The sequence below is a fragment of the Loxodonta africana genome, chromosome Y (assembly GCF_030014295.1).
Source record: "Loxodonta africana isolate mLoxAfr1 chromosome Y, mLoxAfr1.hap2, whole genome shotgun sequence".
Taxonomy (NCBI): Eukaryota; Metazoa; Chordata; class Mammalia; order Proboscidea; family Elephantidae; genus Loxodonta; species Loxodonta africana.
Window position 1 is genome coordinate 22,045,981 of NC_087370.1, and position 11,638 is coordinate 22,057,618.

Here is an 11,638-nt window from a genome sequence, read left to right on the forward strand (position 1 = left end):
GCCAACATCTACTTGGAACTTCACGTGGTATTTCTTGTGCTGGTGATTTACCATATTAGCTCATTTAATCCTCATATCAACCACATGTGGCACATGTTGTCATAGCCTCTCTTTCCCAGATGAGGAAACTGAGGCACAGGGAAGCTAAGCATATTTCTCAAAACCACCTTCTATTAAGGCGGCATCAAGATTTTCAAGCCAGGAAAGGAAAACCTAAGAGTTCACACTATTAACTGCACTGTTCCATCACCCGTGGACTCATGTGTCCAGCAAAGGACGTTGGCGATGTCTCTGGCAGGAAGACTCACTGTAGAGAAAAGTCTGCAGGGCTCCCTTTATGCCTTTGTTCACCAAGTTGTGGATGAAGGGCTTTGTCATGGAAGTGACCACCGTGTACAGAACGGCAAAGACCCCTGCACAAGTGGAGTGGTTGTAGAACACACAGACATAAGCAGGCAGGCTTCCTAGAATGAGGAGACAAACGAGAGGTGAGACCCACAGGAGAAAATGCTTTTTACTTCCTGTTACGGATCGAATTTGTATCCCCCAAAAGTATGTGTTATAAACCTTAATCATTATACTTGTGGATATAGTCCTATTTGGGAGTGGGGTTTCTTGGTTATGTTAATGAGGCAATATCAGTGTAAGGTATGTCTTAAGTCAATCTTTTCGAGATGTAAAAAAAAATCAGATTGAGCAAGCAACCAAGCAGACAAGCAGAGCTGGGGGAAGACAGATGCCACACCACATGAAGATAAGCAAGAAACTGAGATCAGAAGCTGAGAAGAGACAAGGACTTTTCCTCAGAGGCCATAGAGAAAGGAAGGCTTCCCTAGAGCTGGTGCCCTGAATTTGAATTTCCAGCTCCCTAAACTGTTGCGAAAATAGCTTTGTTTGTTACAGCCACCCACTTGTGTTATTTCTGTTATATCAACACTAGACAACTAAGAATTTGTTATGGGTCAGTGGGATGCTGCTCTAAAAAATATCTAAAATGTGGAAGTGGTTTTCGAATTGGGTAATAGGAAAAGCCTGGAAGAGTTTTAATGTGTGTAATAGTCAAAGCCTAGATGGTCTTCAAGAGAAGGTCGGTAGAACTATGGACATCAGAAGCAATTCTGGTGAGGGCTCAGAAAGAAGTGAGGAGAGCCCTAGAGAAAATTCTCCATCATTTCAGAGAGTAGGTTGGTGCCATCAACAGAATGTTGCTAGACATGTGGACATTAAATGTGCTTCTGCTGGGGCTTTAAAAGGTGAACCTGTGATTGGACGATGGAGGAGGACTAATTCTTTTTAGGCAACGTCAAAGAGCTTGCCTGAATTATGTCCAAATGTTTTGTGGGAGGCAAAACTTATAACTGATGAACCGGGATATAAGGGCAACGGGATTTCTAAGCAAGGTCTTAAAAGGTCACATGGTTTCTTCTTTTGCTAATAGTAAAATGCAAGAGGAAAGAGATGGACTTAAAAATGAACTGTGCAACATGAAAACAGAACTTAAAGGTTTGGAAAATTCTGTTGAACAAACTAAGGACACGTGTCCTAGAATGTTTGCTAAGGATGTGGCTGCAAAAGGAAAGACCTCTGCCTCTTGGAATTCTACAGGCAAGAAAATGGGCAGAGGAGCTACGTCTGTTGTCCTCCAAGAGAAGAATAATCCCTGCAGCTGCTCTGAGATCAGTAGAGAAGTTGGAAGGAACACTAGAACCAGGGCTGACTGATTGTCGAAGGGTGGAGCCAAGAACTCCTGGGTTTCAAAGGGTGCAGACACACCCTCCTAGGTTTCAAAGACTTAAATCTCCAGCAACTCGGTTTTGGCATGTGGGGCTGCCATTCAGTTGTGCCAAGAGGGTTGGTCTGCTGCTGAAAGCTGAGGGAGTGGGGATGGCATGCTCAAGGGGCAGGAGAATGGTGTCTGCCAGGGTCGAGGGGAAATAGTCGCCACTCAGGCGGACTAGGAGGATAGGGCTACCTAAAGCCAAGGGAGCAGAGTTGCCAACCCAGTGGCTTTGGAAGTTAGGTGTGAAACCCCAAGCCGAGAGACCTCCAACCAGAATCCAGAAAGCATGGCCAACACCCACGCTCTGGAGGGTGGGAACATTGCCCAGATGCTCTCAGGGAACAGAGGATTATTTTCAAGCCTTGAGAACTAAAGAAATTTGTTCTGCTGGGTTTTGAACTTGGTTGGTGCCCATTATCCCCTCTTTCCCTCCGATTTCCCCTATTTGTAATGGAAATGTTTACCTTGTGCCTGTTCCACCATTGTACTTTGGAAACAGATAACTTGTAGTCTAGGTTTCACAGGTTTGCAGATGCAAAGGAATTTTGCCCCATATTTCATTTACAGGTTTCAGAAGATGAGATTTTGGGCTTGGAGTCGATTTAAGAAATTTAGGATGGTGGGCCATGGTGAATGTTTTTTGCATGTGGTGAGGACATGAATTTGGGGGAAGTCAAAAAGTAAAATGTTATGTATTGAGTTGTGTCCCCCAGAAATCTGTGTTGTAAATCCTAAACCCTATCCCTGTGGTTATAATTCCGTCTGGGAGTGGGTTTTCTTATGTTAATGAGACAGTGTTAGTGAAGATAGTATGAATCACTTTTCAAATCTCAGAAATCTTACTTAAATCAATCTGTTTTTGAGATATAAAAAGAGAAATTTTAAGCAAGCAACCAAACAAACGCACAGAGATCGAGGGAAACAGATGCCACATCACGTGAAGATCATCAAGGAACAGAAAAACACGACCTGAGACAAGGACGTTCCCCTGGAGCCGACAGAAAGAGAAAGCATTTCCCTAAAGGCAGCACCCTGAATTTAGGCTTCTAGCCTCCTAAACTGTGAGAAAACAAATTTGGTAAAGCCACCCACTTCTGGTATTTCTGTTACAGCAACTCTAGGTAACTAAGTCACTTCCCTTCCTTTCTTCAGATGCTCAGTATATAATACGCAGTTTGGCATATATGAAAAGGATCCAAGCAAGAGGAAGAAAAACCATGACGTCTGTCACAATATATAACACAAGGTTATTGATGAAGGTGTTGGAGTAGGCAAGCTTGAGGACTTTGGTGAGCTCACAGAAATAGCGTGGGATTTTAAAGACTGCACAGAAAGTGCCAGCTCAGTCAAAGGGTCAGGAAGAACACCCAGCATGCTGACAAGCAAAGGGTTTTGAATAAATGTGTAATGCTGAGACAGAAAGGTCCACATAAACCAGAGGGTCCATCACCCTGAGGCCAAAAGAACTAGATGGTGCACAGCTACCACCAATGACTGCCCTAACAGGGAACACAATAGAGAATCCCTGACAGAGCAGGAGAAAAGCACCATGCAGAACTCAAATTCTAGTAAAAAACCAGACTTAGTGGTCTTACTGAGACTGGACGAACCCCAGAAAACATGACCCCTGGACTCTCTGCTCACCCAGAACTAAAACCATTCCCAAAGCCAACTCTTGAGACATAGAATAGACTGCACTATAACGCATAAAATGATACTCATGAACAGTGTGCTTCTTAGTTCAAGCAGATACTCAAGACTAAATGGGCAGCTCCTGTCCAGAGGCGAGATGAGGCAGCAAAAGGGATAGGAGCTAGTTGAATGGACACGGAAAATCCGGGGTGGAAAGGAGAAATGTGTGGTCACATTACAGGGACAGCAACTAGGGTCACATAACAATGTGTGTATAAACTTTTGTATGAGAAAGTAACTTGAGCTGTAAATTTTCAACTAAAGCCCACATACAAAAAAGAACAGGGTTTATTGGGTTTGAGGTGGTGGGGTTGCTGGAGGGATTAGAAGAATGGGGCCGCCCAAGGCAAGGGAGCAGTGTTGCCATCGCAGTGGGCCTCAAAGGCCAAGTTGAAGCACAGGATTCAGGGGCCTACACCCAGAATCCAAAGATCATGGTCAACACCTAGACTGTGGAATGCAGGGTCATTGCCTGGATGTTCTCAGAGAACAGAGGATTATTTTGAAGACTTGAGGGATAATATATGTTGGGGTGCTGGGTTTTGGACTTATGTGGTGCCCCTTATCCCTTCTTGCCCTCTAATTTGCCCCTCTTGTGATGGAAATGTCAACCTTGTGTCTGTTCTATTATTGTACTTTGGAAACAGATAATTTGTCGCCTAGATTTCACAGGTTCACAGATGAAGAGGAATTTTGTCCGAGGTTGGAGTATGCCTCAAGTCTCACCCGTATGTGATCAACATGACTTGGAAGATGAGATTTTGAACTTAGAGTTGATTTAAGACTTTTGGAATGATGTGATGGGGTGAATGGGTTTTGCATGTGGCAGATATATTCAATTTGGGGGCCAAAGCGTGGAACGTTACAGACTGAATTCTGTCTCCCAAAAGTATTGTCATAAATCCTACCCTGTATATCTGTGCTTATATTCCCATTTGGGAATGGGTTGCCTTTGTTATGTTAATGAGACAGGATTAGTGCTGGCTGTGTCTTGAGTCAATGTCTTTTGAGATATAAAAGAGACCCAACAAGTAAGCCAGAGAAACTGAGATGGAGGAAGAGAGTTGACAAGCCACATGAAGAACACTCAGAAGCAGCTCAGAAGAGATAAGGACCTTCTCTGAATGTTACTTATTTTGTTGTTGTTGAGTATACACATAGCAAAACATACACCAATTCAGCAGTTTCTACATGTACCATTTAGTGACATTGATTCTTCAAGTTGTGTAACCATTCTCATCCTCCTTTTCTGCGTTCTTCTTCCCCCTTTAACATAAATTCATTGCTCCCTAAGTTTCCTATCTAATCTTCCCTGCTGCTGTTGTCAATTTGATCCCACATAGATAGTTCTTAAAAGGGTAGTACGCTCAAGGCATGCATTTTTTAGTGGTTAAGTTAAACTACTGTTCAGTTTTAAGAAGTCTTCAGGGGATATTTTTGGTTTAAGCATTAATGTTTATCTCAGAGCAATAGTTTCAGGGGTTCATTCAACCTTTATGGATTCAAGAAGACGGAGTCAGTGAGATTTTGAAATTCTTATCTGTATTTTATCCCTTTTAGGAGGATTCTTCTATAGAGTCTTTGATCAAAATGTTCATTAATGGTAGTTGGGTACCATCCAGTTCTTCTGGTCTCATGGTACTTGAAGCAGTTTTTCATGGAGACAATTACGTACACTTCCCTTATTTTCCTTATATTCCTGTCTCACGTTTTTCCTCTGTTGTTCCAGGTGAATACCGACCAACTTCTATGCTTTCATGGCCCCTTGTATGTGTTTAAGCCACCAGTCACTACACAACAAACTAGAAAGTATCAGTACTAAGCATGTTATTAGGCCAATTAATCAGAATATGCCATGAAAACATGATCCTAAACGCCCAACCCAAGAAATCAAATCTGATGAGATTTCAGCAGATTCGGCATCCCTTTTTTTGATTGTTGTAAATATGTCTCACAAACCATTTCCTTCTTCATCATTTTTTATTTTTATTGTGCTTTAAGTAACAGTTTACAAATCAGATAAGTCGCTCATACAAAAATTTATAGAACCTTGCTATGCGGAGATCTTGAGGGCCTATGAATCTGCGTTCTACCCCTCACCCACCTGGATAAGAGACTAGGCTGGATGTGGGGTCTTTACAACTCTAAAATCTCAAATTCCAAGAATCGCCAAGACGTGAGGTTGGGTGGGCATGTCCAAGTCAGACAAGTCCTTGGATAGAACTGTTGATCCGCTGGGAGTTCAAAACTAACAGATAAAAGAAGGCATGTGCAACACAGAGGTTTAGTCTGAGAATTCTCCTTTCTTCCATCTACAACAGTTCATCAACTGTTTTCCTTATCATGTGAGTTGGCTCTCGAATCATGAAAAGATACACATTCTGTAGTTTGCCACCTCTCATTTGTACTTAAATAACCAAGTTGTTTATGTCAGGAAGCTTCTAAATTGTAGTTTTGGTGGAGTAGAATTTGACCTACGGATATCTAAATGTGTTTATTTTCATCTTTTTGTAATGAAAAAGGAGCCCTGTTAGCACAGTGGCTAAGTGTTCAACTGCTAATGGAAGATAGGCGTTTGAAACCCACCAGCTGCTCTGCGGAAGGAAGACGTGGCAGTCTGCTTCTGTAAAAATTACAGCCTTGGAAACCCTATGGGACAATCCTATTCTGTCCTATAGAGTCCTTATGAGTTGTAATCCACTCGACATCAAGAGGTTAGTAATCCAAATCTCTGTGCCATGATAGACACGTAATCTAACAATGTGGATACTTCTTTGATTTTCCTTTCCCTCTGTGTAAGAGCTTTCAAAATAGCAGCGTTCGGTGTACCTGAAAAGGCTAGTTCGAGCTTAGGCCTTGTGACTCCATTTTGTTATTTCCGCTTTTACATGACAACAGTTAATTTTCGTACAGGCTTAATGTGGTATCTAAAGAAATGTTTCTCTTTGTAACCGAGCTAAGAAGGAATGTTGTCAGCTTTTCCCCAGGGTCCCTGGATACAGTGTACCTAACCTGTGCATTCTCAGAAAAAGTTGTCTTGCAAACCTGGGCAGAGAAGCTCCTTAACCAGGGGAAGACTGATGACAAGGACATTCCCCAAGAGCCAAAAGAGAGAAAGCCTTCCCCCGGAGATGGCACCCTTAATTTGGACCTGCAGTATTCTAGACAGTGAGAGAACAAATTTCTGTTTATTAAAGCCATCCACTTGTGGTATTCCTGTTATAGCAGCACTAGGTAACTAAGAATTTGGCAGTAGGAGTGGGGTGCTGCTTTGACAGATACCTAATATGTGGAAGCTGTTTTTCAACTGGGAATGGATAGAGGCTGGACGAGTTTTAAAGTGCCCAAGAGTAGAAGCGTAGATTGCCTTGAAGAGAGTGTTGGTGGAATTCTGGACATCAAAGACAATTGTGGTGAGGACTCAGAAGAAAGTGAAAAGAGCTGTTAAAGCCATCCACTTGGGGTATTTTGGATATAACAGCACTAGATGAGTAAGACAACAGGTGAGCCTGGGGCTCCCTCTACTGGGCACTGGTTTGGGGTTCATGTTCCAAAACGCTATAAGCTGACTTTAGTAGAATTTCGGAATTTCAGTGATCACTTTGGGAAAATGAGTTCCCATTTGCATTGTCTATTTTCCTCTGTGGGGCACTTTTTTTGGTGATCAGGTTTTGGCAGAGGGTCTGATATACCTCCATGTGAGACTCTGGCAAGTTAATCAGTTTTATCTAAAACCTGTGTTTTTGTGGAATTGACTTGATCTTACCAAAGAAATGCTGTATACCGTTTAAGAAACTGGAATCCCTATTTGTTTTCCCTTATGTTGTTTAAGGGTAGAAGCTTGATTTGTGAGCTGGCCTCACAGACCATTAAATTTGTGATGTTCCTCTGTCCTCTTTTGTTCTCAAGCTTGAGTCTGATCTAGTAACTGTAATCATAGTAATCTTTTAGTCCACTCAGTCCTGTGTAGTTACTTTCAGTTCTACATAATCCTGGATCAGCAGCAGTCTGTAAACCCATCAACTTCTACACGAGAGTTCTGGAAATCTTAATTCAGCGTAGTGTATTCCATCTTCAAAATATCACACCTTTTTCATACGTCCAATGTAGTCCATCTTTTGTTGGACTATTTTGATCAAGCATTTTCAGTGAGGCAGCAAGATAAAAACTTATATGCAAATGACAAAACTTTAAAAGGCCATGATTAACTTAAAATAATTCTTAAAAGTGAAAGATCTAATGGAAATTAATTACAAAAGTAGTGCAAAGTTAAATGAAGACAATTGAAAAAAATTTAGGAAAAAAATTTCTGAACAATAACTAACCTTATCTTCAAAGAAGTTTGGATATAACACATAGTAATCTTGAGATGTAATACTATATAGTCAGGATACTATATTTTTACAGAAACAATGTGTACCTTCTACTTTTGTTTTGCAACCGTGCCTTTTCCCATGAAGTATTTTGCTAAGCGCCGTATGCTAGTTTTTATTACAGCAACATGAAAAAAATTGGCATAGCGGCACTTATGAAAATGCCTTGTGGGGGGAAAGTGCAGTTGGCAAAGAAAAACGGAAGGCCCTCGTTATTTCCGTAAAAATACAGGATACCCCAAGTATAACAAGGTCATCAAGTTTTTGGAGCCCTGGTGCACAGTTGTTATCAGCTCTGCTTCTAAACCAAAGGTTAGTTGGTTCAAATCCGCCAGCCACTCCTTGGAAACCCTATGGGGTAGTTCTACTCAAAATTGACTACACAGTAATAGGTTTGGTTTTGGTGTTTTGGATTAAGTCTCTAAACATCTGAATAGTAATTAAAAAAAAAAAAAACCTCCATAGGTAAATGATGGGAATTCCCCATTAAAGACATTGCCTCAGATGATGCTAGATTCAAAAGAAATAATGACTAATTAAAAAATAAAATTATGACAGTATCATGTGCTTGTTGTCTAGTATCAGGCACGCTGACACATAAATTTTTAACCCAAAGAAAATTTGACACTTCTGATTTGACAACACATTTCATGTAACTCATAACACATTCAATAAATCTTTTAAACACTCTTTGTTATATATCTTTTGTTGAATCTAAAAATTTTTTTCTAAAGTTTTTGTTTTTGTTGGGAATATGCACAGCAAACCATACACCAATCCAACAGTTTCCATATGTACAATTTAGTGACAGATGATATTCTTCAAGGTGTGCAACCATTCTCATCATCCTTTTCTAAGCTGTTCTTCCCCTATTAACATAAATTCACTGACTCCTGAGATTCCTGTCAAATCTTTGGAGTTGTTGCTGTCAATTTGATACCTTATAGTCATTAAAAGTTTATAATGCTCAGTGCAGACATTTTTCAGTAGTTAAGCTAAACATCGTTTGGTTTTAAGAAGACTTCAGGGAATTCTTACTGGTTTAAGGTTTAAAGATTATCTCAGGGGAAGAGTTCCAGGGGTTTATCCAACATTCATGGCTCCAGGAAGTCTGGAGTCCATGAATTTTAAAAAATTCTGTCCTGCATTTTCCCCGTTTTCATCAGGATTCTTTTATGAAATCTTTGATCAAAATGTTCACTAATGGTAGCCAGGCACAATCCAGTTCTTCTGATCACATGGCAAAGAAGGCAGTTGTTCATGAAGCCAATTAGCCACGTATTCCATATCTTCCTCCTATTCTTGACTCTCCTTCTGTTGCTTCAGCTGAACAGAGTCCACCTGTGTACCTTGGATGGCAGCTTGTAAGCTTTTAAGACACCTGGCGCTACACAACAAACTAGAAGGTAGAACAGAAGCACTAAACATGTCATTAGGCCAATTAACTGGGATGTCCCATGAAACCATGGTCATAAACCTCTAAATCTCATGAGATTTAAGCAGCCTCAGCAAGAACTTTTGTTGTTGTTGTTATTGTTGTGAATATATTACACAAATTTTGCTAATTCAACTTTTTACAGGTTCCAACTTACCGGTAGTTATTAGAATAATCAGCCATGCAACACTGCCCTTAATCAATGTGGTATTTCTATCACCTTTAACCCCATCTCATTTTCGTTTTCCTTTCCCTCTCACCTCAATAACCACTAATGAAATTTCTTCTCCACACATTTGCTTTTCTTGTCTTTTTACGGAGCCCTGGTATCGGAGTGGTTAAGCACTCGACCGCTAATTGAAAGGTTGGCGGTTTGAACTCACCAGTCACTCCACAGGAGAAAGATGTAACGGTCTGCTTCCGTAAATATTACAGCTTTAGAGCCCTATAGGGCAGTTCTATTCTGTCCTATAGGATTGCCCATGAGTCAGAATCGACTGGATGGCGGTGGATTTGGGTTTGCATTTTTACATCAGTCAAGTCGTACAGTATTTGTCCTTCTGCGATTGACTTATTTCACTCAGCAGAATGTCTTCCAGCTCCATCCGTATTGTAGCATGTGTACTGATAGTTCATTTCTTCTACATTTTGTTTATCCGTTCAAATGTAGATGGGCATTTATGTTGCTTCTACTTTTTGGCTATTGTGAACAGTGCTGCAGTGAACATGGATGTACAAGTCTCTGAGCCTCTGCTTGCAAGTCTTTTGGTTATGTAAGTAGGAGTGGAGTTGCTTGGTCACATGAAAGTTCTATTTTTAGTTTTGAGGAACCACTACAGTTTTGCTGGAGGGCTTTACCATTTTGCATTCCGACTAGCAATAGGTGTTTCCAATTTCCCTACCTCCTCACTTGTTCTTTTTCTTGATTTTTTTTAATTTGGCTATCCCAGTGGAAGTGAAGTGGTATGTCTATGGTTTTGATTTGCCCCTCTGTAATTGCTACTAAAGAGCATCCTCCTATTGAGTTTCTTAGAGCTATTTTTTACAGAAACTTTTACCCATGGAAGCAGCAGTCAAGAAATCAAATGATGAATTGGGCAAAACTATTGCAAAAGACCAGTTTAAACTGTTAAAAGCAGAAATATCACTTTGAGAAATAAGGTGCACCTGACCCAACCAATAGTATTTCATATGCATAGAAAAGCTGGAAATGAATAAGGAAGACTCAAGAACTGATGCCTTTGAGTTGCCGTGTTGGTGAAGAATGTTGAATATACTATGGACTGCCAGAAAAACGAAGGAATCTGTCTTGGAAGAAGTACAACCAGAATGCTACTTAGAAGCGAGGATGGCGAGAATTCGTCTGACGTACTTTGGCCATTATCAGGAGGGAGAAGTCCCTGGAGAAGGACATCATGCTTGTTAAAGTAGACGAAAGAGAGGAAGACCTTAAATGAGGTGTATTGACACAGTGGCTGCAATGATGGGATCAAGAATAGCAATGGTTGTGAAGATGGTGCAGGACCGGACAGTGTTTGGTTCTGTTCTACGTATGGTCACTATGAGTTGGAACCTACCTGATTGTACCTAAGATCAGCTGTGATTTTGTATGCTTATTTTTTTCCTACTCGTGTGTGCTCTATTAGACAAATAAATTACAAATATTCAATGCTCAATGCTTTCTTGGTTTGAGTGCTACCTGGCCATATTACCTGCTTTGCTTGATAAATTCATGAATATTTTCGTTGTTATTTTGTTTTACGTTTTCCCATATGTCCAAAGAATGAGATTAATCACTAGTTTCTCTGTTCCTATTGGACTTGTGCTGCTTCTCCTGCCCACCGGAAGCGGAAGTGTGCCTCCTTGGTCGCCGTCCGTCCGGCTCCTCCGGTGTGTGGCAGCAACTGCTTCCTGGAGGCCTGTGTGTGTCGGTGCGTGGACAGGTGAGGTGGTGGGCACCAGCGCACCCCAGTGCTGCTGAGGGAGCTGGGAAACAAGCAGGGTCCCGGGTCTCCCGGGCGCCTGGGTCACTCCCTGTGTGTCGGTGCGTGGACAGGTGAGGTGGTGGGCGGCATGGGAGCCGCGCAGACGTCTGCTGCTGAGGGAGCTGGGAGACATGGAGGGTCCCGGGCCTCCCGGGCGCCGGGGTCGCTCCCTGTGTGTGTCGGTGCGTGGACAGGTGAGGTGGTGGGAGCCGCCCAGACCTGTGCTGCTAAGGAAACGCGGAGACATGCAGGGTCCCGGGCCTCCTGGGGGTTCGGGTCGCTCCCGGCGTCTGAATGGCGCGTCCCCACGTGTTGTGGAGACACGGGTGCGCGGTTACCTTGAGCTGCTCCTCAGCCCTCAGTCACTGCTGGC